Source organism: Anabrus simplex, chromosome 8 (genome assembly GCF_040414725.1).
Source record: "Anabrus simplex isolate iqAnaSimp1 chromosome 8, ASM4041472v1, whole genome shotgun sequence".
NCBI lineage: Eukaryota > Metazoa > Arthropoda > Insecta > Orthoptera > Tettigoniidae > Anabrus > Anabrus simplex.
Genome location: NC_090272.1, coordinates 49,301,988 through 49,327,693, shown reverse-complemented (window position 1 = coordinate 49,327,693; position 25,706 = coordinate 49,301,988). Strand labels below are relative to the sequence as shown.

The 25,706-nt window shown below is 41.3% G+C and overlaps 1 protein-coding gene across 1 annotated transcript in view; it reads left to right on the top strand.

Moving 5' to 3' along the window:
* LOC136878748 (zinc finger CCCH domain-containing protein 13) overlaps positions 1-25,706 on the top strand; it is a 468,202-nt gene that overhangs the window by 288,671 nt on the left and 153,825 nt on the right. The window lies entirely within an intron of this gene.

Below are 25,706 nucleotides of genomic sequence, written 5' to 3'. Positions count from 1 at the left end.
TCAAGAACCGTCTTGAGCATCCATTCGTGCCTTAAAACATGCCCAATTCATACATTCTCTTGCAAATTAGGTTTCATAAGCACGGCTTCGCCAATTCAACCCCCCGCAGAACCTCTATGTTCGTCCACCTAGAAAATTCTGAACATCCTCCGTTAACACCACGTTTCAAAGGCCGCAATCCATTTTCTACCAGCTTCCCCGAGCGTCCAGGTGACCTCCATATAGTAGTACACTCCATACAAAAGTTTTCAACAGATTTTTGAGGTGCTTGCCTATGCTGCTTGAAATGAAGAGATTAGGCCTCTTATTAAAGGCGTTCTTAGCTTGGTTTATTCGGCTTAAGGTCTCACTCGTTGGACTCCCATCTGATATTGGTCTCGTTTGCTGATATGTGAAAGTCTCCACGTTGTCCAGCTCCTCCGTGCCCAGCATGCAACTTCTGTGTGTGCAGTGTATGCGAATTTTAACGAGGTCATTTTCGCTCCCTGGATCTTTACTACCCTCGTTTCCTCTACGTTCTCCTTCACATCATGCATGTCATTTTGGATGTAACAGTTGAACAAATCAGAGGAGAGTGCGCACCCTTGTGGCACTCTTTGTTACATGATATTTTAAAGTGGTTGATATAATAATTACGAGGAATTCATTGCTGAAATTACACCGTAGAGCTTTCATTCAAGTAAATCGTTGCTTGATTGTATAGGCTCTGTCACGTCGAAGTCACAGCCCTATGTTGGCCATAATCCTTAACACGTGGAGTCTCTATGCTCTGACACTTTGTTTGGCAGATTCTAATCCCGTTGGAGAAAAGAAATTCACCGTTCGAATGTTGACCGGCAGGGTAAGAGAGGTGGCGATATCAATTTCCAATCATTACACTGCGTGCCAAAAGCCTGGATTAAATTCCAAACCTCGCCGTAGTGTCCATATGTAGTGAGAACATACGCTATTGACTGTGATTCGTCCGTCGGATAACAGCGACTTTAAGCTTTCAGCAGACTCCAGAGTAGGCTATACGCTGGCACCGAGTTTCGTCCTATCTCTACCTCATGACCATCAACCCACATCCAGACGCACAGGTCGCCCTTGGACGTCAAATAGAAATACCAGCATAGAAATACGGCCGCTGACTTTCACTTCCTCGTATTTATGTCCCTCGTCGTCCCAGCAAGTCAATATTTTTTTTTATTTAATCGGTTAACCATCCAAGGTTGTTTTCCCTTGGACCCAGCGAGCATTCCGACCTCTACCGAGTCAAGGGCGGTGTCCTGGAGCGTGGCGCATTTGGTTGGGGATAAAATTGGGGACGAGGACCAGTTTCCCGCCCAGGTGGCCTCACCTGCTATGCTGGTCGGGGATCTTGTGGAGGAAAGGAAGATTGGAAGTGATAGACAAGCAAGAGGGAGGGAAGCGGCCATGGCCTTAAGTAAGGTACCATCCCGGCATTTGCCTGTAGAAGAAGTAGAAAACCAGAGGAAAACTTCGAGGTTGGCTGAAGTAGGAATTGAACCTCCTTCAACTCAACTGACCTCCCGAGGCTGAGTGGACCCGGTTCCAGTCCTCGTACAACTTTTCAAATTTCGTGGCAGAGCCGGGAATCGAATCCGGCTCTCCTGAGATTGCAGATAATCACACCAACCACTACACCACAGAGGCGGTCAATAAATAATCATAATAATTATTCATTTTAATTCCCACTACCTATTTTTATTGTTTTTGGAGACGCCGACATTCCAGAATTTTGTCCCTCAAGTTTTCATTTACTTCCCGGTAAATTTATCGACCTAAGACTGACTTATTTGAGCTCATTCTAATAGTCTACCACTCGACTGAATTGGGTTCGAACCCACCAGCTTGGACTCAGAAAGCCGGTGCTCTACCGTCTTAGCCAGTCAGCCAGGCAGGTAAACAAGCAAACAAACAAAGAAACAAAGTACGTTACAAGCTAGAGAACAAAGCAAAAATGTCTTCTAATCCCAGGCACTTGTTTTTCACCCCATCGCGCCTATTGATAAAAGAAACGTCTCAAACACTGGCAACTCGCGGGATAAACACGCCTTTACGTCTCCTCGAGGCAACTGTCGCCCGCTTCTACTTCTTGCTTTATTTTAAGTAGTGTTTGTTTCTCACTCGCTGTGGTCTTTCAGGTCAACCAACGCTGCTTTCTGAAAAGAGAACCGATATCCCCTTCAAGCCTCAGGTTTGTCACCTAGCAGCCAGCAATTGTAATAGCATGTTAACCATGCCTACTGCAGACCAGTGGTAGACTGTGATGTGGCAGCGCATGGCTTTTGACAGAGACGGGCTTGTGACGTCAGGTACTGGAACAGCGGGCGGTACAGTATTTCTGCGAGAATATTGAACATAATTAACACGTCTTGGTTCCCTTCAATTACTTCTTTAAGAGAAACCGAGTGGTCGATATTCTCTCTTTCGGTACGAAGCCAAAAACCAAGGAATTTCGAAATGTCACCACCTTCCAACGGTACCGATTCAGAGGCGGTTTTAAGGGGGAAGAGCAATACCCCTTTCCCCTTGTGGTCCTTTATCTCAAATGTTATAAACAGAGATAATCCTTTCACATGTACATAATTGTTTAAAAATTAAGACTTCTTCTTCTACCGCATTTCCCACACCTGTGGGGTTGCGGGTGCAAACTGTGTCGCACATGTGGATTTGTCCATGTTTTAAGGCCGGATGCCCCTCCTGACGCTAACCTTATATGGAGGGATGTAAACACTATTGCGTGCTTCTGTGGTGGTTGGTAGTGTAGTGCGTTGTCTAAATATGAAGATCAAAGTGTTGGGATTAACAAAAACATCCAGTCCTCAAGCCAGAAGAATTAATCACACGCGATTAAAATCCCCACCCGGCCGGTAATCGAACCCAGGACCCTCTGAATAGAAATCCTCAATGCTGAGCATTAAGCCAGTGAGTCAGACTTCAAAATTAGGACTTAATAGTAATAATTTAGACCTGATGATGACATGGAACGAGTTCTAAAAGCTGCATTTATGTATGAAATTTATTTACCAGGTTCAATGAAGTAAAAGGAGAATTGCTGCTTTGCAAATATTTCAAGAAAAAACACCTCCTTCAGGACAGACCAACTACATTTTCTGACTCCAGAAAAACTAGTTCCGCTGCTGTGATATTTGATTCTTCTGAATTTCCTCTTTCTTTCTTAATCTCTTTACCCTTCAGGGTTGGATTTACCTTCGGACTTAGCGAGGGATCCCACGTCTACTGCCTCCCGGGCAGTATCCTGAAGAGTGAGACTTTGAATCGGGGGATACAACAGGAGGTGAGGACCAGTACATCACCCAGGCAGCCTCTGAATTCTTTAATATCTAAAATTATACTTAAAATTGAACAGAGCAAAGTAGCCGCGCGTGTTAACGAGCTACGGTTATAGAGGCGAGCTTGTATTCAGGAGACGCGTGGGTTCAAAACTCACCGTTGGCTGTCCTAAGAATGTTTTTTCCGTGTAGGGACAGTTCCCAAAAATAGGCCACAGCTGATTCCTTCCACCTCCTTAACCAATTCCATTCTCCATCATTCATTTCATCTTCATTAGCTTCCTGACTGACGTTGGCGTCAGGAAGGCATTACGCCGTATGAACATGCCACATAATTTCATCTCGCCTCATCGCCCCCGAACTCTTGTCAGGAAACATGGTACTCAAAACTGACATTTTCAATTAAAAATCACACTATTTACAGTGCACTTACGAAAAAATTGAAATATAATCTTTGCCTCCCTCCCTTAAAATTATTCTGGATTCAACACTGCACTGAATAATAATAATAACAATAATAATAATAATAATAATAATAATAATAATAATAATAATAATAATAATAATGATAATAATAATAATAATAATAATAATAATAATAATAATAATAATAATAATAATGTCGGCCTCTGTGGTGTAGTGGTTAGTGTGATTAGTTGCCACCCCCGGGAGCCCGGGTTCGATTCCCGGCTCTGCCACGAAATTTGAAGAGTGGTACGAGGGCTGGAACGGGGTCCACTCAGCCTAGGGTGGTCAACTGAGTAGAGGTGGGTTCGATTCCCACTTCAGCCATCCTGGAAGTTGTTTTCGGTGGTTTCCCACTTCTCCTCCAGGCAAATGCCGGTACGGTACCTAACTTAAGGCCACGGCCGCTTCCTTCCCTCTTGCTTGCCTATCCTTTCCAATCTTCCCACCCCCTACCAAGGCCCCTGTTTATCATAGCAGGTGAGGCCGCCTGGGCGAGGTACTGGTCACCCTCCCCAGTTGTATCCCCCGACCCAGAGTCTGAAGCTCCAGGACACTGCCCTTGAGGCGGTAGAGGTGTGATCCCTCGCTGAGTCCGATGGAAAAACCATCCCTGGAGGGTAAGCAGATTAAGAAAGAAGACTTCATTTCCGTACCAGTAAATCTACGGACACGAAGCTGGAGAATTTCAACACTTTTAAATACAAGGAAGGCAGCGGAAATTTACTGGCTCTTTAGCGGATACTCTCGCCCAGGTGGACGGGGAAATGCTGCTTTGTTCCGGAGTGGCGGGGATAGAGTGCGCGGTCAGGTAGCACAGCGTGCATAGTTAACGATACGAATTGGCATTAATTAATTAATTAATGCATTAGTTTAATTTTTTTGGCGTATGACTTTTAGTGTATGGAGTGTCCGAAGACATGTTCGGCTCGTCTGCTGTAGACCTTTCTGCTTGACGTCCACGAGCGACCTGCATGTCTGAGTGTGAGGAGATGATGATTATAATGATGATAATGTGGTAGGGAGAGGGTGAATCCCGGTGTCGGCACATAGCCTACCCATATCGAATAACACCACCAAACGGTCTACTAAAATCGAAAGGTCTCCATCCGATGGACGAATCACCATCAACAGCATCTTAATATCCTCACTCCATATGAGCACTGCAGAGAGATTTGGAAGTGAATCCAGGCTTTTGGCACGCTATCTAGTGATTAGGAAATGTATACCATCACCTCTACTACCCTGCCGGTCAATATTCTGATGGTGACATTTTTCGATCAGTGAGACTCGAACCGGCTAACCATGGTGTCAGACCACACAGAATTTATGCCTTCATGGTCACCAGGCAGGCTGCATTGTATTTCAAAATATGCAACCATCGACAAAATTATATTTGCTGTGTACAACCCTACGACTTCAAAATGATCTTATATTAAGATTTCTTTTTTAAGTAAAAAACATTCATGTTCATAGAGAGCCAGGCTGAGTGCTCAGACGGTTGAGGTCTTCTGACCCCAACTTGGCAGGTTCAAATCCGGCTCACTCCGCTGATAATTGAAGGTGCTCAAATACGTCAGCCTCATGTCGGTAGATTTACTGGCACGTAAATGAACTGAAATGAACTGCTGTGGGACTAAATCTTGGCACCTCGGCGTCTCCCAAAACCATAAAAGTAGATAGAGTGACGTAAAAATAATAATAATAATAATAATAATAATAATAATAATAATAATAATAATATATGATTATATTATATTATATGATTTTATTATTATTATTATTATTATTATTATTATTATTATTATTATTATTATTATTATTGATAGAAAATGTATAGCTAAGTATATAAGGAACTGAGTGGGGTAAATATGCAATCAATGTATTATTTTTCAAATTTTGTGTGGCTATCCAGCCTGGTGCAGCCCTTATAAGGCAGACCCTCCGACGAGGATGGGTGACATCTGCCGTGTTTAGGAAACTGAGTGTTATTGTTGTGAAGGGTGGTGTTGTGTATGGTGCATAAGTTTCACTGATGCTGGAGACGGTACAAAACGTCCAGTACCCGAACAAAGAGAATTAAACATTTTACATTTAAAATTCCTGACCCGGCCGGGAATCGAACCGCGGCACTTGGAACCGAAAGTCATTACGCTGATCATTGAGCCAAAGAGCCGGACATGTAATCAATGAAATGACTGAATAAGCATAAACCATTAAAAAGACAGCCTTTGACAAAGTCACCTGCTTATCACGTCCATCAGGATATTTTACGTTGTGGTGTACTTTGACACGAAGCAATTGAACCAACAGCTGCGACCGTCAGACAAATGACACAGTTCATTTATCGTAATGGGAAAGTTCAACTGAAAGGGCAAAGCTGCATAAATGTAAAGAGATGAAAAGAGAACAGGTTGACAAATTACTGAATCCCTGCATTCACAAAGGGAAACAAAATTGCCATAAGCGTCGGAAAATAGCTGGCGCTCTATTGACAAAACGCAGTATATAAAATTATCTAGCTCCAGCAGCAAAACAGGAAAAATACAAAGAGAAACTCTTTTATAAAGTGAACTTATCATCAGGACAGGGATTTCTGTGTAAATACATGATTGTATCTTCATTAGATGCAGTTAAAATGTTGCCATATCTTTACGAACCGGGTTCTTTGGAGTGATTTAAAACGTATTTCATTTTCCATTTTTGTCCACATTTCCAGCTTTAGTACACATACTTACGTATTTGAAGAAACTCACACCCTGTTTACACAATTTAACAGTTGTTTCTTTCCTTCATTCTGTCTTTCTTAATTCGTTTATCGTCCAGTGTTGGTTTTTCATTCGGACTCAGTGAGGGATCCCGCCTCTACCGCCTTAAAGGCTGTGTCCTGGAGCGAGGGACTTTTAGTCGGGGGATACAACTCTGAGGAGGACCAGTACCTCCCCAAGGTGGCCTCACCTGCTATGTAGAACAGGGCCCTTTGTGGGGGAAGATTACAAGGGATAGACAAGGAAGAGGGAAAGAAATGGCCGTGGCATTATGTTAGGTATCATTTGTCTGGAAGAGAAGTGAGAACCCACGGAAAACCGCTTCGAGGATGGCTGAGGTGGGAATTGAATCCCTACCACTCGGTTGAACTCGCTAGGCTGAGTGGAGCCCGTTCCAACCTGCCATAACACTTTTCAAATTTCGTGGCAGAGACGGGTATCGAACCCGGGCCTCCTCGGGTGGCAGCTAATCACACTAACCACTACACTGCAGAGGCGGACACTTACACAATTTAACTTTTTTTTCTTTCATTCTTTCTTAATCTGTTTACCCTCCAGGGTTGGTTTTTCCTGTGGATTCAGCGAGGGATCCCACCTCGATCGCCTCAAGGGGAGTGTCCTATGACGTGAGACTTTTACTCGCTGGGATACAACTGGGAAGGAGGACCAGTGCCTCGCCCAGGTGGCCTCACCTGCTATGCTGAATAGTGACCTTGTTGAGGGATGGGAAGATCGGAAGTGACAGACAAGGAGGAGGGAAGGAAGCGGCCGTGGCATTAAGTTAAGTAGCATTTGCCGAGAGGAGAAGTGGTAAACCACGGAAAACTACTTCCAGGATGGCTGATGTGGGAATCGAACCCCCCTCTACTCAGTTGACCTCGCGAGGCTGAGTGGAATCCGTTACAACCCTTCGAACAACTTTTCAAATTTCGTGGCAGAGCCGGAATCAAACCCGGACCTCCGGGGATGACAGCAAATCACACTAACTACTACACAACAGAGGCAGAAAATTTAACGTTTTATTTTTCATATCTTCCATATTTTATATTTTTAAAGTTATTCTTATCGGAAAATAACTTAAATTTTTACGAGCGTCACTAATTCAAAGCTGGATTATGATACAGTATTTCTATGGAATATGGAAAGAAAGTTCCGGTCCGACTTCTTCGCTGAATGCTCAGCGTTGGGGCCTTTGTTTCAGAGGGTCCCGGGTTCGATTTCCGATCGGATCGGGATTTTCATAGTATCTGATTAAATCTTCTGGCTCGGGGACTGGGAGTTTGTGTTTTGTCCCAACACTCTCCTCTTCATACGCAGACAACCAGCACAGAAACAAGAAATAGTAATTTTTTTTTTGCTAGTTGCTTTACGTCGCACCGACACAGATAGGTCTTATGGCGACGATGGGACAGGAAAGGGCTAGGAGTGGGAAGGAAGCGGCCGTGGCCTTAATTAAGGTACAGCACCAGCATTTGCCTGGTGTGAAAATGGGAAACCATGGAAAAACATCTTCAGGGCTGCCGACAGTGGGGTTCGAACCTACTATATCCCGAATACTAGATACCGGCCGCACTTAAGCGACTGCAGCTATCGAGCTCGGTAAATAGTGATTAAACCCCTCCAGATTGTGTTCAGTTCAGGAAGGGCTTCCGGTCCCAAAAACACGCCTGCGACCTCACAGATGTGGGAAAAGTGGTAGAAGAAGTTGGAAGGAAATTTTCCCTCATCGTACATACTTGTCTTTCTTCTTAGCTTCGGCTTTCTAACGAAACCCCCCGTGGCCCGTATAAAAAAACATTAAACTCCTGTTCCGAGACTAATTTTCACTTAAATTATTATTTTTGTGAATTTCATCTGGACTTTTTTATATTAAAATATGACACAACACTGATATCCTTTACATTATTTTTCACAACGTTTGTTTACATACCTTTTCCATAATCCAATCCATATTTTGAACATTTTAGCCCATACATATACCCTCAAATTTAGCACTTTTACTACATATAAATCCTAGCTTTATTTAGCAATTAGAAACCTCATCTTCTATCAGTTCTATTCATCTAACAGTATCGGTTATTCCCATAAGACCAATGTATAGCGACCATTTTTGCACATTATCCCCTGTGCTAGCTCCCTCGCCCAGTATCGGTTATTCCCATAAGACCAATGTATAGCGACCATCTTGCTCATTACCCCTGTGCGAGCGAGATTAAACAGCAGCTGTAAACGTTATACAAGAATTGGCAATGCCAGTGATTCTCAAATACCTTATGCCTGCTCCCTTCCCCTCACATTCTCTGGCCGAAGAAATTACTGCCTGGTCCCCTTCCCCAGCTCAGATTCTTTATTAAAACATAGAAGTCATAATCTTAAACTTTTATTCGGTTTATTTTATGTTTTTAATACTTATTTTAAACTTTTCGCTCAATATTCACCCTGCTTTCAAATGTACGTGTATCGTGCTGATTGGAAGAGATTACAGCCAGAAACGAACGGTAATGGTCAACACTGCCGTCAGAGTACGAGATCGATTCAGTGTCAGTGAGGAAAGTACCAGAAGTTTTTTATTTATTTATTTATTTATTTATTTATTTATTTATTTATTTATTTATTTATTTATTTATTTATTTATTTACTCCGAAAGCCATAAAAGTAGTGGGAGATAAAAACCATTATTATTATTATTATTATTATTATTATTATTATTATTATTATTATTATTATTATTATTATTATTATTGTGGGGTACGGAAGTAGCCTAAAATATTAAAGACTTCCCTATCTGGGCAGTCACGTTTCAACAAATGCGAACATTGGCGCTGAAATTCAATATCGTCTCAAATGTTCCAGCGCAGCCTATGGTCGTATGCGAATTAGGGTGTTTGACAACCATAACATCAATACTCAAACTAAGCTGTGTGTATGTATACCAAGCCGTTGTTGTTTCAGCTCTACTTTATGGTTGTGAAACTAGAATTACATACAGAAGGCACTTACTATATCTGTAAAAATACCATCAACACTGCATTAGGAGAATCGTATAACATAAGTGTTTTGGAGCAAGTTAATACAACCAGCTGTTGAGGCTCTCATAATAAAACACCATCTTAGATGGACAGGTCACGTAATTCGCATGCTTGAGTCACGTCTCACAAAACAAATCATGTACTGTCAGTTGGAGGTTGGACAGAGAAAACAAGGTGGGCAACAAAAACGCTATAAAGTTGTCCTGAAGGCGAATCTAAAGAAATGTCAAATTTACGCTGAAAATTGGGAGGTTCTGGCATCCATTCGTCCAGAATGGAGTCGCGTCTTCCACCAAGGGCATCTTTTCTTTGAACTACAGCGGCGAAAACTGCTGGCCGACAAACGCAATGCTAGGAAAGAGCATATGAATAGCAGAAGTATCAACCCTCAAGGACCAGTGACTACCCAAGACACATGTGCCAACATTGCGGAAGAGTATGTGGTTCCAGAATTGGATTATACAGCCATCAAAGAATTCACGTGATTTGAACTTTAACTTTGAAAGACTATCATACTTGTTTTCGAGTGATAACGTAATAATTATTTATTTATTTATTTATTTATTTATTTATTTATTTATTTATTTATTTATTTATTTATTTATTTATTTATAATATCTTGTGTATTTCTAACCTTCTCTGGTATACTGCGTCCTTCTTGCAAGCGTTTCACGACCCCATCAGGATCATGCACCACGGTTTGAGAACACTCGCCTATGCTTGAGTTACTAAAAAATCAAATAAGAAATGTAGGCAACCTGTAACGAACTGATTCTCCCAGCTCATCCCAAGTAAGGTCAATGGGATTACGTTTCGGAGACTGTATATAGCTCGCAAACGTATTAACGACAACATGATATTTCTGATTTCCTTTTTCCAATACTCAAAAATGATAGGCCCTAATAATAATATTTTACTTCCCACTAACTACTTTTGATGGTTTTCAGAGGTGCATAGGTGCCGGAATTTAGTCCCGCAGGAGTTCTTTTACCTGCCAATAAATCTACCAACACGAGGCTGACGTATTTGAGCACCTTCAAAAACCACTGGAGGTGAGCCAGGATCGACTGGGGCCAGAAAGCCAGCGTGTCAACCTAATGAGCCACTCCTGGCTGAAAATTGAAAAACTAAGACGCCTACACACTGCGACACCAATATTTCGACACCTGAATGAATAGACACCTGAATACCTAACATCAAATGTTACCTTTATCTGCTCTAACCATAAGCCTAACACCAGATCGACTTCTGCCCTTATGATAAACTTCAATCAGTCGTCAGGTGTCTGGGCCAAGGCTGTGGAATACTCTCCCTGTCAGCATATGAAATACCACTTCAATACCCTCATTAAGCGGTCTTTTCGAGATTTTCTGTTAAATACGTGATGAGCTTGTATGAATGTTAGAGGAGTGGTATTCAAACTTTTTGCCTGGCGTAACCCAAAAATCCAATTATTTTTCCTTCGTCTGGTGGTGGTGGTGGTGATTGTTGTTTTAAGAGGAAGTACAACTAGGCAACTAACCCACGAAATACAAATATATTGCGATTATAGTCTACCCGAAATAACAAATCATTGTTAATGGACTTTTTCTTTCTTTCTTTCTTTCTTTCTTTCTTTCTTTCTTTCTTTCTTTCTTTCTTTCTTTAATCTGTTTACCCCCAAGGGTTTGCGTTTCCTTCGGACTCAGCGAGGGATCCCACGTCTACCACCTCAAGGGCAGTGTCCTGGGGCGCGAAACTTTGGGTCGGGGATACAACTGGGAAGGATGACCAGTACCTCGCCCGGGCGGTCCCACCTGCTATGCTGAATAGAGGCCTTGTGGAGGCTGAGAAGAGAACCCCCTCTACTCATCTGACCTTCCGAGGCTGAGTGGAGCCCTTTCCAGCCCTCGTACCACATTTCTAATTTCTTGGCAGAGACCGGAATCAAACCCGATCAACCGGGGGTGGCAGCTAATCACACTAACCACTCCGCCTCTGTGGTGTAGTGGTTAGCGTGATTAGCTGACACTCCTGGAAGTCCGGGTTCGATTCGCTTGCCGCTTCAGCCATCATCGAAGTAGTTTTCCGTGGTTTCCCACTTCTCCTGCAGGCAAATGTCGGGATGGTACCTAACTTAAGGCCACGGCCGTTCCCTTCCCTCCTCCTTGCCTGTCCCTTCCAACCTTCCCATCCTCCCACAAGGCCCCTGTTCAGTATAGCAGGCGAGGCCACCTGAGCGCGGTACTGGTCCTCCTCCCCAGGTGTATATCCTGACCCAAAGTCTCACTCTCCAGGAGAGGCGATAGAGATGGGATTCCTCGCTGAGTCCGATGGTAAAACCAACCCTGGAGGGTGAACGGATTGAGAAAGAAAGAACAAGTATTAATGCAATAGTTACTGTTTACTATACATACTGCTCCTGCCAAAAATTGAAATGGATGAGTGGATTTCGAAACAAGAGCAATGCAGCATAATTAAGCATTATGATATACCTAATCAATGGCAGGTACAAACTGCTTTACTTCTCTTTTTATATAAAAACGGTACGGAAGATGTTCAAGGCAGATAAAGCCTGTATTTTATGAGTGATATATAATGAACGGGAGGCTGTGAAGAAGAGGCCTTGTTTTACGACGGAGAGGAATTTCTGTGACAGACTGTATGTTAAGATGTAATATTTCTGAGACAGGCTGTGTAAGATGATGATGTCCACGACAGTTGACAAATTTAAAGGTGGTCAAAACCAAGTGAGTGCGTTGTAACGCCTATTTTAAGTACAACATCATGTTCTCCCATGATTACTATTTTATATGAGACCGTAAGTTTTGACAATTTGTCAATCCCTGACACATGGAGAGTTCTGAAAGGGGACTCTGTGTAGGGGTAGACAAAAATACTACATCTAAATAAGACTTCATAGAAAATGAGCAGGCTCAACTATTTTCTGAACTGCTCACTGAAAGCTGTTTTAATTTAATTTCGTGTGGCTATTTCTAGCCGAGTGCAGCCCTCGTAAGGCAAACCCTCCGATGATGGTGGGCGTCATCTGCCATGTATAGGTAACTGCGTGTTATTGTGGTGGAGGATAGTGTTATGTGTGGTGTGTGAGTTGCAGGGATGTTGGGGACAGGACAAACATCCAGCCCCCGAGCCACTGGAATTAACAAATGAAGGTTAAAATTCCCGACCCGGCCGAGAATCGAACCCGGGACCCTCTGAACCGAAGGCCAGTACGCTGACCATTCAGCCAACGAGCCGAACACTGAAAGCAGTTAGAAGCTACGATAAAATGTGTGTACCGCTTGAGACGAACTAGCGTACCACACTTTGAATACCACTGTGTTAGAGTTAATGAGAGAAAATACACAGCATGTTAATAATATCAATCTGTGTACTTGCATTCGGGAGACAGTGGGTTCAAACCCCACTGTCGGTAGCCCTGAAAATTGTTTCCCGTAGTTTCCCATTTTCACACAAGGCATATGCTTGGGCTGTACCTTAATTAAGACCACGGCCACTTCCTTCTCACTACTAGTCCTTTCCTGTCCCATCGTCACCATAAGGTCTATCTGTGTCCTGCGACGTAAAGCAAGTTGCAAAAATAAAATAATAATAATAATAATAATAATAATAATAATAATAATAATAATAATAATAATAATAATAATAATAATAATAATAATGAAAATGAAAACCTACAGCCTGTTTTCCAGTCATTCACCGGGTCAGGGATGTAATGAATGAAGCATGTATAGGCTGTTAGTACGATGGGGTCGCCACTCCCAAAGTGATACATTAATGACTGATAGATGCTATGAAATGAGAATGGAGAGTGTTGCTGGAATGAAATATGACAGGGAAAACTGGAGTACCCGGAGAAAAACCTGTCCCGCCTCCGCTTTGTCCAGCACAAATCTCACATGGAGTGACCGGGATTTGAACCACGGTATCCAGCGGTGAGAGGCCGACGCGCTGCCGTCTGAGCCACGGAGGCTCTAATAATAATAATAATAATAATAATAATAATAATAATAATAATAATAATAATAATAATAATAATAATAATAATAATCATCATCATCATCATCATCATCATCATAATCATAATAATAATAATCTTAAAAACTAAACCCCATGGCACAACAGCACCGAGAAGCCATGGCCTACCAAACGACTGCTGCTCGGCCCGAAGGCCTGAAGACTACCAGGTTTCGTGTGGTCAGCACGACAGAACCTCCCGGCCGTTTTTCTTGGCTTTCTAGACCGGGGTCGCCGTCTCACCGTCAGATAGCTCCTCAATTGTAATCACGTAGGCTGAGTGGACCTCGAACCAGCCCTCAGATGCAGCTAAAAATTACTCACCTGGCTGTGAATCGAAACCGGGACCTCCGGGTAAGAGGCCATCACTCTGCCCTTACACCGCGACCCCGGCTAATAATAATAATAATAATAATAATAATAATAATAATAATAATAATAATAATAATTTCAGTACAGTATTTTCTGGCACATACTATATTCCTGATATAATGAATTTTGAGATAATACATACAGTATTATCATGCAGAATGTGATTATCTGACTGAGATAATCGGTGAACAATGATTTTACCGGAGGATATGACAGTCAGCGAGTATTAAGAGACACAACATTTACCAGGGATACATTTCACAAATAATCACTCTGCCCATCTGTCACTTGTCATCGCTATTACTTTGATGAATCCTTCAATCAGTTCAATGCATTATTCGAAGTAATCCGGTCTTAATTCTTGATACTCCAATGATATTACTCAGCATAATGGAGCTAAAACAATCCAAACTAGAGCTTTGCGTTATGTTCGCCCACAGCAAATTTCTCGCCTTTGTTCTGACTCTCTAAAATCTAAACCTACTGATTATTTAAAAGTCCAGAATTCTCCTCTTCTTGACGTTATTCCCCTTTTTTAATATATTTTCTCACAATCCAATCCCTTCACGTTTTGTTGAAAAGGAAGCACATCTCAAGACGTATTTCTGTATACCTTTATAGAATCGTGTTATAAGATGTTAGGATTTGACTCATCATTTTGGCTTCTTGTCCGTTTTCTGTTTCGATATTATCACTGTAATTTCACTTTTACCACAGCTTTCCTTAAACTTACTATCAATTTTATACAAGTAATGACCAAAATATCCTACTAGTGAGCTTTAGTGTTCACTCACAGCATGTGGGTTACTGTCAGCATTGGCAAAGTAATTTTCCTTGAGGGTGAAGTCGAAAAATTCACCCATGCAATCCCCTCAAAGCTCTCAACATATGGCCGTTAATTGAAGAGCACGGATCTCTAGCTGAGCATGGCATTGCTTTTATTTGTTACAGCCCCATCACCATCTATCCTATTTGACTTCCGTTGATCAAATCTATTTCTCTCGCGACCATGACAGTTCTAGGTTTGTGAAGCCTAGCGAGTGTTTCATTTTCACGCCCTTTCTTTTGTTGACAGCCTTCTTCTTATTCTTCTTATTCTTCTCCTCCTCCTCCTCCTCCTCCTCCTCCTCCTCCATATTTTCCCAACATTAGGAACCAGCAGCCTTGATGAGTTCCTTCCACATATTCCAGTCCACTGTGTCCTCTTTTGTCAGTCTTTTGTTCACGAGATCCTTATCCTCTGTCTTCTTTGGAACTCCTTCCTTCCACAGGCATCCTCTACGTTTTCTTGACAGGCTCTTCTTCATGTCTTCGTCTAACATGCCTGAACCACCTTAACCTCCCTTCCCTAATAACTTCACGAATACTTGCCACTCCATTTCTTTGCCTTATCTCCTCATTTCGTAGCCTGTCCTTCAGAGAAATACCCAAAAGCGATCACAGCACCAATATTTCTGTTCTCTCCGGAAAGACATCTTCTATTTTACGTAAATCCCATGTTCTAATCCAAAGATGAAAACCAGTCTTGCAATAGTTGTTTAGATTTTTTGGCATCTTTTTATCTCATATCACTCCAGCCACATCTCTCCACTTGTTCCATCCAGCTTTTACTCTAGTTTTCACCTCTAGAACACAGCCTCCCTCCCGTGAAGTCCATAATATTTACCTGCTATTCATTTCTGTTTTCTTTATTTGAACTTAAGACCCTTCCTTTCCAATTCTTCTTGCCAAAGCCTAACTCTTTGCTGTAGATCATTTTTATTGTTATAGTTACTAAATAATCTGTAAAAATGGGTTTCCATCTATTATAATCCCTCATTTTCTCACTGATGACTTCCATCACCATCCCAAACAGAAACAGACTCAATGCTCAACCCTTTAAGTCTACTTTGATATTAAATGTTTTACCGATCCCATTAGCCGTGCTTAGTCCTCTTAAAAAAGAAGTCTTATATTTCCCTTATAATACTGACCAGCTTTTCAGCAATTCCATTCCTTCTTAGGCCCCGTAGTGTAGGGCTACAATGCCTGCCTCTTACCCGGAGGCGCCGGATTCGATTCCCGGCCAGGTCAGGATTATTACCTGGATCTGAGGGCTGGTTCGAGGTTCACTCAGCCTACGTGATTAGAACTGAGAAGCAATATGACGGTGAGATAGAGGCCTAGGTCTAGAAAGCAAAGAATAACTGCCGAGAGGATTTGTCGTGCTGACCACACGACACCTCGTAATCTGCAGGCCTTAGGGCTGAGCAGCGGTCGCTTGGTAGGCCAAGGCCCTTCAGGGCTGTAGTGCCATGGGATTAGTTAGTTTTTCTTAGGCACTAGAATACCAAGCCTCCTGATGTTCTATCACAGGCCTTTTCCAAGTCTGTAAAGGCCTAATATTCGTAAAGACTGTCATGTAACATCTTACTACAAAGCCGCAGAGTGGTTTCAAACTCAGGTATAGATGATCATACTCAGCTGCTTGCTTACTGCTGAGAATTTTAAAATCTCATGATTTCTCATATTTGACCAAGTCCTTTGTTCACATAATTCAAGTGCATGATCGGGACAATAAGTTTACAGCTAACACCCTTCAGGTTCCATAACATCGTACGGTAAAGTGCAGTAAGTCGTTCACTGCCACTGCCTCTCAATTATACAATAATAATAATAATAATAATTTCGTGTGGCTATTTCTAGCCGAGCGCAACCCTTGTAAGGCAGACCCTCCGATGAGGGTGGGCGGCATCTGCCATGTGCAGGTAACTGCGTGTTATTGTGGTGGAGGATAGTGTTATGTGTGGTGTGTGAGTTGTAGGGATGTTGGGGACAGCACAAACACCCAGCCCCCGGGCCATTGGAATTAACCAATGAAGGTTAAAATCCCCGACCCGGCCGGGAATCGAACCCGTGACCCTCTGAACCGAAGGCCAGTACGCTGACCATTCAGACAACGAGTCGGACAATTATACAATGAGCTTAAAATATATGAAATACAGCAAAGTAGTGTCTAAACTCAGAAAAAATGTATTAATTACCGCTACCTTTCCACTTATTAAGGCAAGTAAGTGAATTTTCACCAAATTAATTAAATAGTACGAAATATCATAATCTCCTAGATACATTTTAGATTTTCAGTTTTATTCTTAATTCATCCTCGGCATTAAAATGTTTCTTAGGTTTGTCTTGTATCTTCTCTTCCTTGTTAATATAGTCTATGTTTCTAAAGTGGTAAAAGTAATATTGCAGTCTCCTAGATGTTAAGTTTTTAATCTTATTTTTAATATCTTCAAAAGTAAAATGTTGAAGAAAGCAATGGCAAACTACCTCACTGCTCCTCTTGCCTAGTACGCCTCATTTGGGTTCTGCCATTGGTTTTTGCGTTTCCCCTATAACTGCATAGCCTTTGGTGGTGCTACAGTGATTCCAAGTAGGGAACGGCCAGGCTGAGTGGCTCAGACGGTTGAGGTGCTGGTCTTCTGATCCCAAATTGGCAGGCTCGATCCTGGCCCTGAATGTGCTCCAATACATCAGCCTCGTGCCGGTAGATTACTGGCACGTAAAATAACTTCTCTGGAACTAAATTCCGGCACCTCGGCGTCTCCGAAAAACCGTAAAGAAGTAGTTAGTGGGACGTAAAGCAAACAACATTATTATTCAAGTAGGGAACGAGAAAAATGTGTGGATATTGAGCTGTCCCGTTTGAGTCGTGCAGGATCTTGGCAAAATTTTCGAAAAAATTAATTGGATAGTGCCAATAAAACCGGGATGGCTCGATTCTCTAATGGATAAGATATAAGGGCATGCAAAACAGTTAGAAAGAAAAGAATTACAGAGAGTCTACTGATGTGTTTCAATTGTAAATCAATTACATTGTAAGAGTGCTTACCACCGGTTCGGAATGTCATCTTCAGCAACAGGAGTATAATCAATTGCTGGGGATTACCTTCCCAACCGGTGAAAGTGTTCTTGCAATTCAAATCATTTTGTCATTGGGATATCAATTACCACCTGTTCTTTCGTCAAGTCTCCACAAAAATGACCTTGATTTATATGCATTTCTTTCTGATATTTGACTGTGGATATAAAACTTTCACCTAGCATCGATCTTACCCTACCAGAACTACAACATTCCTACCTCCTCCTGTTCCATGGCCTGCTCACGTGTACCACTGGAAGTCATAAAGGGCCTTATTACTAAAAGATGTGTCCATCTCTCCTGTATCCCATCAATAAATCTATATATTAAATAGTTTACTGAAAACAGCTTTGGCAAATCAGTCCGTCCGTTGTACTGGATCGATATGCTTCATTTCTATTTTAATCTCTCCTGAATCACCCGGGGGTTAATCATGAGGCATTGATAGGTCTCTAAGATCAACCAATTTTGAGTAATCATGAAATCAAGTCATTAAATGATCATTCCAATCATTACAGGAGAAGGCTTACCCTAACCCGCAATACATTCTGCACTTAGCAGGTTGCTAAGCGGGTAACACTTTCATTAATATTCTGATTGCGTGATTTTGATCCTTAGTAAGGTCATTGCCTGTAGCCATGTTTTGATTACTACCTGTCAAGCCAAAGAGTATACACTGTCTCTGATCACGGAAGAATATTATGCGCTGCTAGATTCTCATTGATTTTCTAACCTTTCCTAGCTTCCAAATATATTCAACAGATGACAAAGCGTTCCTAACAAGTTACAAGCTGCTAAGAGAAGAAAACTCTACAGTACAAGCATCCCATCATAACATACGCCTTAGATATTACCTGGGAGGACCTATCGAAAGATGACGTAGCTACATTAGAAAGAGTGAAGGCCATCTATATATTAAATCTTTTTAATGAAACCTAAAGTCAGTCAGTCCGGCCATTCCATCCGGTCGATTTCCTTCATTCTTTTTTTAACTGAAAGGTATTCATGCACAGATTTGTCATCAGGTACTATACTCACTTCCGCCTTCCCCAAAGTATTCGATGTTTTGAACTTTTTGTCTCTTTGAAGCTATCATATCTTTGGTTCCAATTGAGGTACGGAGTTCTTTTTCACCTAAGAACACTTGGTGGATCAAGCTCTTTTATTTCAGCTCTTAACTATTCAAATTGGTTGATTCTGAGGAAAGTTACGAGTGCACATTCAATTTGACATCTCATTTCTTCAACATTTTGTTTCATTGAAGCAATCATATCTTTCGTTCTAATTAAGGTACGCAGCTCATTTTGATCTAAAAACACTCACAAGGGAACATCCACAATGGTGAAGTCGCCGATCGCGATGAAACTTAGCAAACACATTGAGGTACATGTAAAAACAATGCCAGCATCAATTTTAGGCGCCAACATTCATTAGCGCGTTAACTAAGGGGCCTAAAAGCTGCGACATTTCAAGTTCCGCGCGAACAGCGATAAATTCCTCCTGACCAATGCTTAGCCGGAACACTGCTTTGTGCCACACCTCTGCTCCTCCTCTCCTCCGCCCGCCTGGTTCAGCACCACTCGTTTCCCTCTCCCCGCGCTGTGTTGTGCCTTTCACTGCAAAACATAAATACATCGTTCAATACAAGCACAAATAAAAACATTCTATCTAGATTCCTTATACAAGAGTACGTAATACGGGAAATACCAGCAGTTTCTAACTCGGAGTTTATAATTGCTGTTGTTCGTGATTTCGTTTCGTTATGACACAACTGATAGCGTATACAAAATGGGGGTAGGGGAGTGGACATGAATGGAAGGTCTGGACCTGTAACCATATTTTGATATCCCGAGGTACAACATCTCATTACATTCATTGAGATCCTCTACCCGGGCACGTAATTTCTTTAAATAAAAGGACATTTGACTTTGTTTCAAGGTGGGTGATTTATTATAATAAATTTCATATGTATGTCCACTCTAAATGACACTACCGACAGCTTCAAGGTGTTTCAGACGTAAATAATAATTTAAGCCTAGGTCGGACGCGGTACCTTATACCACGTTTGTGCACGCCCGATGGTGCTTAACTCGGGGTTGTACCCACGAATTCACAACCCACCGGAATTGTTGATTTGATGTTTGTTGTTTTAAGGGGCCTAACATCGGAGGTCATCGGCCCCCCACCGGAATTAGCAGGAATGAAAATATAACATTTGCATAAAATATGAGTAAATACGTTTAGGTTATTTATTATCATTATGTGTGAAACGGAACGCGATTTAAAGGATTTCAATAATTATTGTACGTAAAGAAGAAAAATATAGCGCCGGTCTCGTTCCACAGCCAAGCAGTCGGCAAGCACGAGGAGAAGGGAGGGGAACGTGCCGGGGAGAACCACTTGGAGGGTAAAAGGCGGTGCAGAGGGTGTGTCTCTAGACGGGACGTGTGTGTGCCGGCTTAGCATTGGCTAGCAGGTATTCATCGCTGATCGCGCGGAACTTGAAATGTCGCAAATTTTAGGCCCCTTAGTTAACGCGCTAATGAATGTTGGCGCCTAAAATTGATGCTGGCATTGTTTTTACATGTACCTCAATGTGTTTGCTAAGTTTCATCGCCATCGGCGACTTCACCATTGTGGATGTTCCCTTGTCAGTAGATCAACTCCTTCCTTTGAGGTAATAACTACTTAAATTAGTAGATTCGAGAAAAATTATGAGTACATTTGTCTTCATGACAAGTCCTTTGAAGGACTTTTTAACAGTTCGGGACGTAGTGTTGTTCCAAGGAACGTTTAATTCAATTTCTTTGTGTGATATATTTTAAAGTGTTTTGTTGACATAGTATTACCGTCTATTATCACAGCAGATCATGTGCTTTATTTCATTAACTCGAAACTTTGCAAATACATCCGTGAGGATAGTAACGAACAACACCATACTTTGTACATTGCGGGCGGAGCCAGCGGGAAACTGCTAGTGTATCTTGAAAAAGTTCTTTGCCTGCAAAAAATAAGCGCTCATTCGATACTAACCTATAATCTCCTAAGACAACCATTCTATACAATATAAAGGAAATACGCTTAAAAATAGCATTGCCTTCTACGACACAATACCAAGCTTTACATCAAGAACTGCCGGATGAAAAAAAAGCGAACATGTGGTTATATTTTTACCAAACAGACGGAATGATGACATCGGAATGGATGAATTCTGACTACGAACTGTGGCATACCATAACGCACTTCTTATCAAATGTTCATAAAACCATTGAAAATGGCAGGCAAAACAATGTAACTATCACAGGCATATTAAGAAGAGTTATCTGACCAATTTATAACGAATGATCCGGAGCAGCACGGATCTTCTAGTAGAATAATTAAGTTCTTATAAGTCCCCTCCTTACATAATTCACTAGCTGAGTGGGCGTTTTTCCGAATGTCAAAAATAAAAATAAAATCCTTTACCACTAAAACACATAATTCGGTGTAATTTCCTGCAAGTGTTATCCTCAGTGCATACACTAATAGACGTCTACATTGAGGGGTGACATAACACACTGTTCACTGTTAATGGATTGGGTATTAACGAGGCCATTTTACCATCTAACGCAGGCCACGGAACATTTTACTGATCTGGAAAACAAGTCGCCCTCATTGGTTGTAGTTACTGTGATCACCCGACACTACGAGGACAAGCCATATAACGATGTAGCGTGAGTAGAGTCGTAAGTCTATTATGGTTTGTGTGACGAAGCTAATGAAGTAGCGATGAGAACAAGTACTGGTGATTATAGTTTTCATGGGAAAACTGATGAAGTTTTTCAGGCTCTTGTAACTCTAACTGAATTAGGAAAACTTTTATTCTGAATTCCCGTATAGAAGGGGTACCAAAGTTGTAATCTGCTCATTCAAGTCAATTCAAAAAAAACTTATGCGTAAAAATTGCTTTAACACCCATGACTGTTTCATATACATTGATGGGTTCCGCATACCAAGTTCTGATGGAATTGCCTGTGTTGTCTGTGCATTCGTAGTCTATGATAATGATTCTGAAATATTTGTAGCTTAGTATAAACTTTCTCCCTACCGCTCAATTATTCAGTCAAAACTTTGGGCTTTATAGTGTGCGTAGTGGTAGTGTCGGCCTCCGGATCCCTAGATAGCGGCTTCAAACCCGGCAGAGGAAGTCGGATTTTTGAAGGGCGGAAAAAAGTCCATTCGACACTCCTTGTCGTACGATGTCGACATGTAAAAGATCTCTGGTGATACATTTGGTATTTACCCGACAAAATTCATTAAATATCAGCCATAGACGCCCAAGAGAGATCCGGTTTATTCTGTCTGCCGTCTAGTGGGTCTAGGGTAAAACGGAACGTCGAAATTGACGAGCAGACAGCCAGATGGCGTCAAATTGAAATGTCTGCACACGGTAGCTGAGGTCATACGAGTATTATTATTATTATTATTATTATTATTATTATTATTATTATTATTATTATTATTATTATTATTATTATTATTATTATTATTATTAATGGTGCAAAACTAACAACAAAAGTGTAAGAATTTTCAGCGATTCACAAGCTGCGCTGAATTCAGTAAACGATAAATAGCTTTCAATATTAGAGCAATAGCTCACGAGTATTCTCATATCTGTACATCTTGGATTAGAAGCCACACTGGGTTTACTGGTAATGAAAAGCAGACTCTTTAGCTAAATCAGCTCATACGTCTCTTTTGTATATTGCATACAATTCGTCCCCAATATGCTATGTTCAAAGATAAATCAGGCAATATATTTTACATCACTGGAATATTTTATGGAGATGTGGTTTGAAAGGATCTGTTACGTGAGAAATATATTTCTCCGGAAGTTCAAAATTGACTATAGTGTAAAACATTAGTGCCAAACTTTATTGTCACTCAATTTTTAACTTGCCATGGAAAATTTAAATCTTATTTTGAACGATTTAAACTTAACGTTACAGACGGCTACTTACGCTTTTGTGGATCAAGTCAGGCAGTGAATCATTTGATATTTCAGTGTCCTGTGTTTGAAATGAGAAGATATTTTTTACAATGCCACCTGAATGGTTGTAACCTGGAAACTTTCTAAACCACCGTATCGTGTACTCAAGAAACAATGTTGTTATGTGCAGTTTCTCACATTCATTAACAAAAATTGTTATAATGTTGTTATTATTTTAAACTATATTACATAAAATGTAATAACATTTGAAAAAAATGGTTAAGAGTTTTAAACTAATCTTTAACCAGGGCATCCATGGCAATAGAATGGTTGGGTAGCAGCAAGTTTACAGATGATCCTTACTGGTGCATAAAATGTCTCCAAAGTGGTTTCTTGAAAGTGCGGAAGTGCTTAACTCCCTGATATTACGAGAAGGAGCTTCCATTCACGGCAGGCAGTTTCAGTACTGTGAGTGAATTACCGTAGATGACACTTCTATGGGTAGGTAAAGCCAGTATGGAATCATTAATAGATCTAGTGTTAAGACTGTGATAATATGAGAGATACTGGTATTTGAAACACGAAGTAAGGTAAAATGGCTGTGAAGAGTGAAGGATTTTATGGAGGTGGCTTTCTATTCGGATTTCTATTCGGAGCAAGATAGGTAATTATATGAAGGAGTTATATGGTCATAGGGCCGTTGGTTACAGACGCATCTCACACATGCATTTTGACCACGTTGTTATCTGCTAAAATAACTTGCACCCAGCGTCTAAACAAATCGCGTCGCAAAAGTCGAAATGAGGGAAAACCGGAGCTTGGGTCGCTTCTCCAGTAATTTGCTGGGTCATCACATTGTTTCCAGATGGTTTCATTGCGGATGCGGTCACAAAGAAACGCCAAGAGTCTGAAGGAAGACCTCCAGCTTCTGAAATCTCGTTTAGGAAAGGAGCAAGCAGAGAGAGAGAGAGAGAGAGAGAGAGAGACAGACTGTGTGTGTGTGTGTGTGTGTGTGTGTGTGTGTGTGTGTGTGTGTGTGTGTGTGTGTGTGTGTGTGTGTGTGTGTGTGTGTGTGTGTGTGTGTGTGTGTGTGTGTGTGTGTGTGTGTGTCGAATGACTTGAATGTTGAACAGGTCTTGCGAGTATTACTGTATGTAAATATGTCTATGTAAATATTTTAACTGTATATAAGAACATCGTGTAGAATGTAATTGTATATTTGTATATTATAATTTTAAGTGGTGATGGAGGCACTTTTGTGTATATGGGGCTATGCCCTTTCTCCATTCACCATCCCTAAATTGTAACTACAATTAGTGGAAAATAAATAATAATAATAATAATAATAATACAACCATACAACAGGACTGGCAGAGTTAGCGGACCAAAGAGGCGGATTTTGATCTGAAGCCTGATGATTATTCTTTTCCACAAGCACAATATAGGTGATGGGAATATTGCCGCTGCCTGTCCAGTCGTCTTATGTATTTTAACACTCGATGTCACTTCCTTCTCGCAGATCACTGACCCCAGGTATTTAAACTGCTCAACTTGTTCAATAGATCCGCCACTGAGGTGAACCTTAGCCTGCGCCCCACTCGCCGGTAGGGATTTGGTCTTATCTGTGTATTTACCTTCAAGCTACATCTTCTTCTAATGTCAACCCTGAGGTTGGTTGATAGCAGTTATCCAAGAGTCCTGGTCTTGTTCCAGTCTATTTAGCTCCACATAACATTGGCAGCCCATCTTTTCCACTAGTTGTCCTACGAAGTCCAGCCTACGGCTGCCTCTACTATTTCATCCCTTTACAGAACTTTCCAAGACCGTGACAAGTAGATTTCCATGACTGATCATGCGTCCAATCCAGATGTTCCTTCTTTTTGTCTAGCCTCGGGTCTCTCTTATTCTTTTCAGTACTTCTTGGTTGCTAACACTTTATGTGCAGCATATCTTCAGCATACTTTTATAACACTATTCCTCGACTCTTCTTCTGTCTGTCACGCCTAGTATCCAGGTCTCACTTCCGTACAAAAACACCCTCCACACACATGTTTTGACCAGTTCTGCCGTGCTAAGAAAAATGTAGTAATTGCAGAAATTTTTTTAAAAATAGAGTTTTAGGTATCGTCGGAACAGTCTCGATGTTCTGCATTATAATGCAATCTTAAAAACCAGTAACATGAGTTTTTGTTCAAAATATAACGAAAAATCAGTTATTGCCTTTGACATTTTGTCGACATTTACAATGACAGAAAGCAGTAAATAGAGACTGAACTGTAAGAAAGCAGTTCCTGCAGAAATACTGTATTTTCATTCCGCGCCTAACATTGACAGAAGCGCGGTAAATACTGGCTACATTGTAATAAAGCAGTATTTTGTTGTTAGTAATCATTCCAATAAGAAGTTATGTTAGAAATAAATTTTCCTGCTGGTTTTATAGTTATTGTGTTCATTTCAAATTCATGAAGTAGAAAGTAATGAGGAATTGATTAAACTTCGATCTCAGATTTCTAGTTCAGGTAGTTACTGCCTTTTCCCTTAGTACGGCAGAGTCATTTTCTTAGTTTCAACCGGGCGAGTTGGCCGTGCGATTAGGGGCACGCAGCTGTGAGCTTGGATCCGGGTGATAGTGGGTTCGAACCCCACTGTCGGCAGCCCTGAAGTTGGTTTTCCGTGGTTTCCCATTTTCACACCAGACACATGCTGAGGCATATCTTAATTAAGGCCACGGCCAGTTCCTTCCAACTCCCAGGCCTTCCCTATCCCAGAGTCGCAATAAGACGTATCTGTGTCGGTGCGACGTAAAGCCACTGGCAAAAAAATAAGCAAGTTAACTGTTCAATGTTATTCACATGTTTCCAATGCAGTGTTATTTGAGAT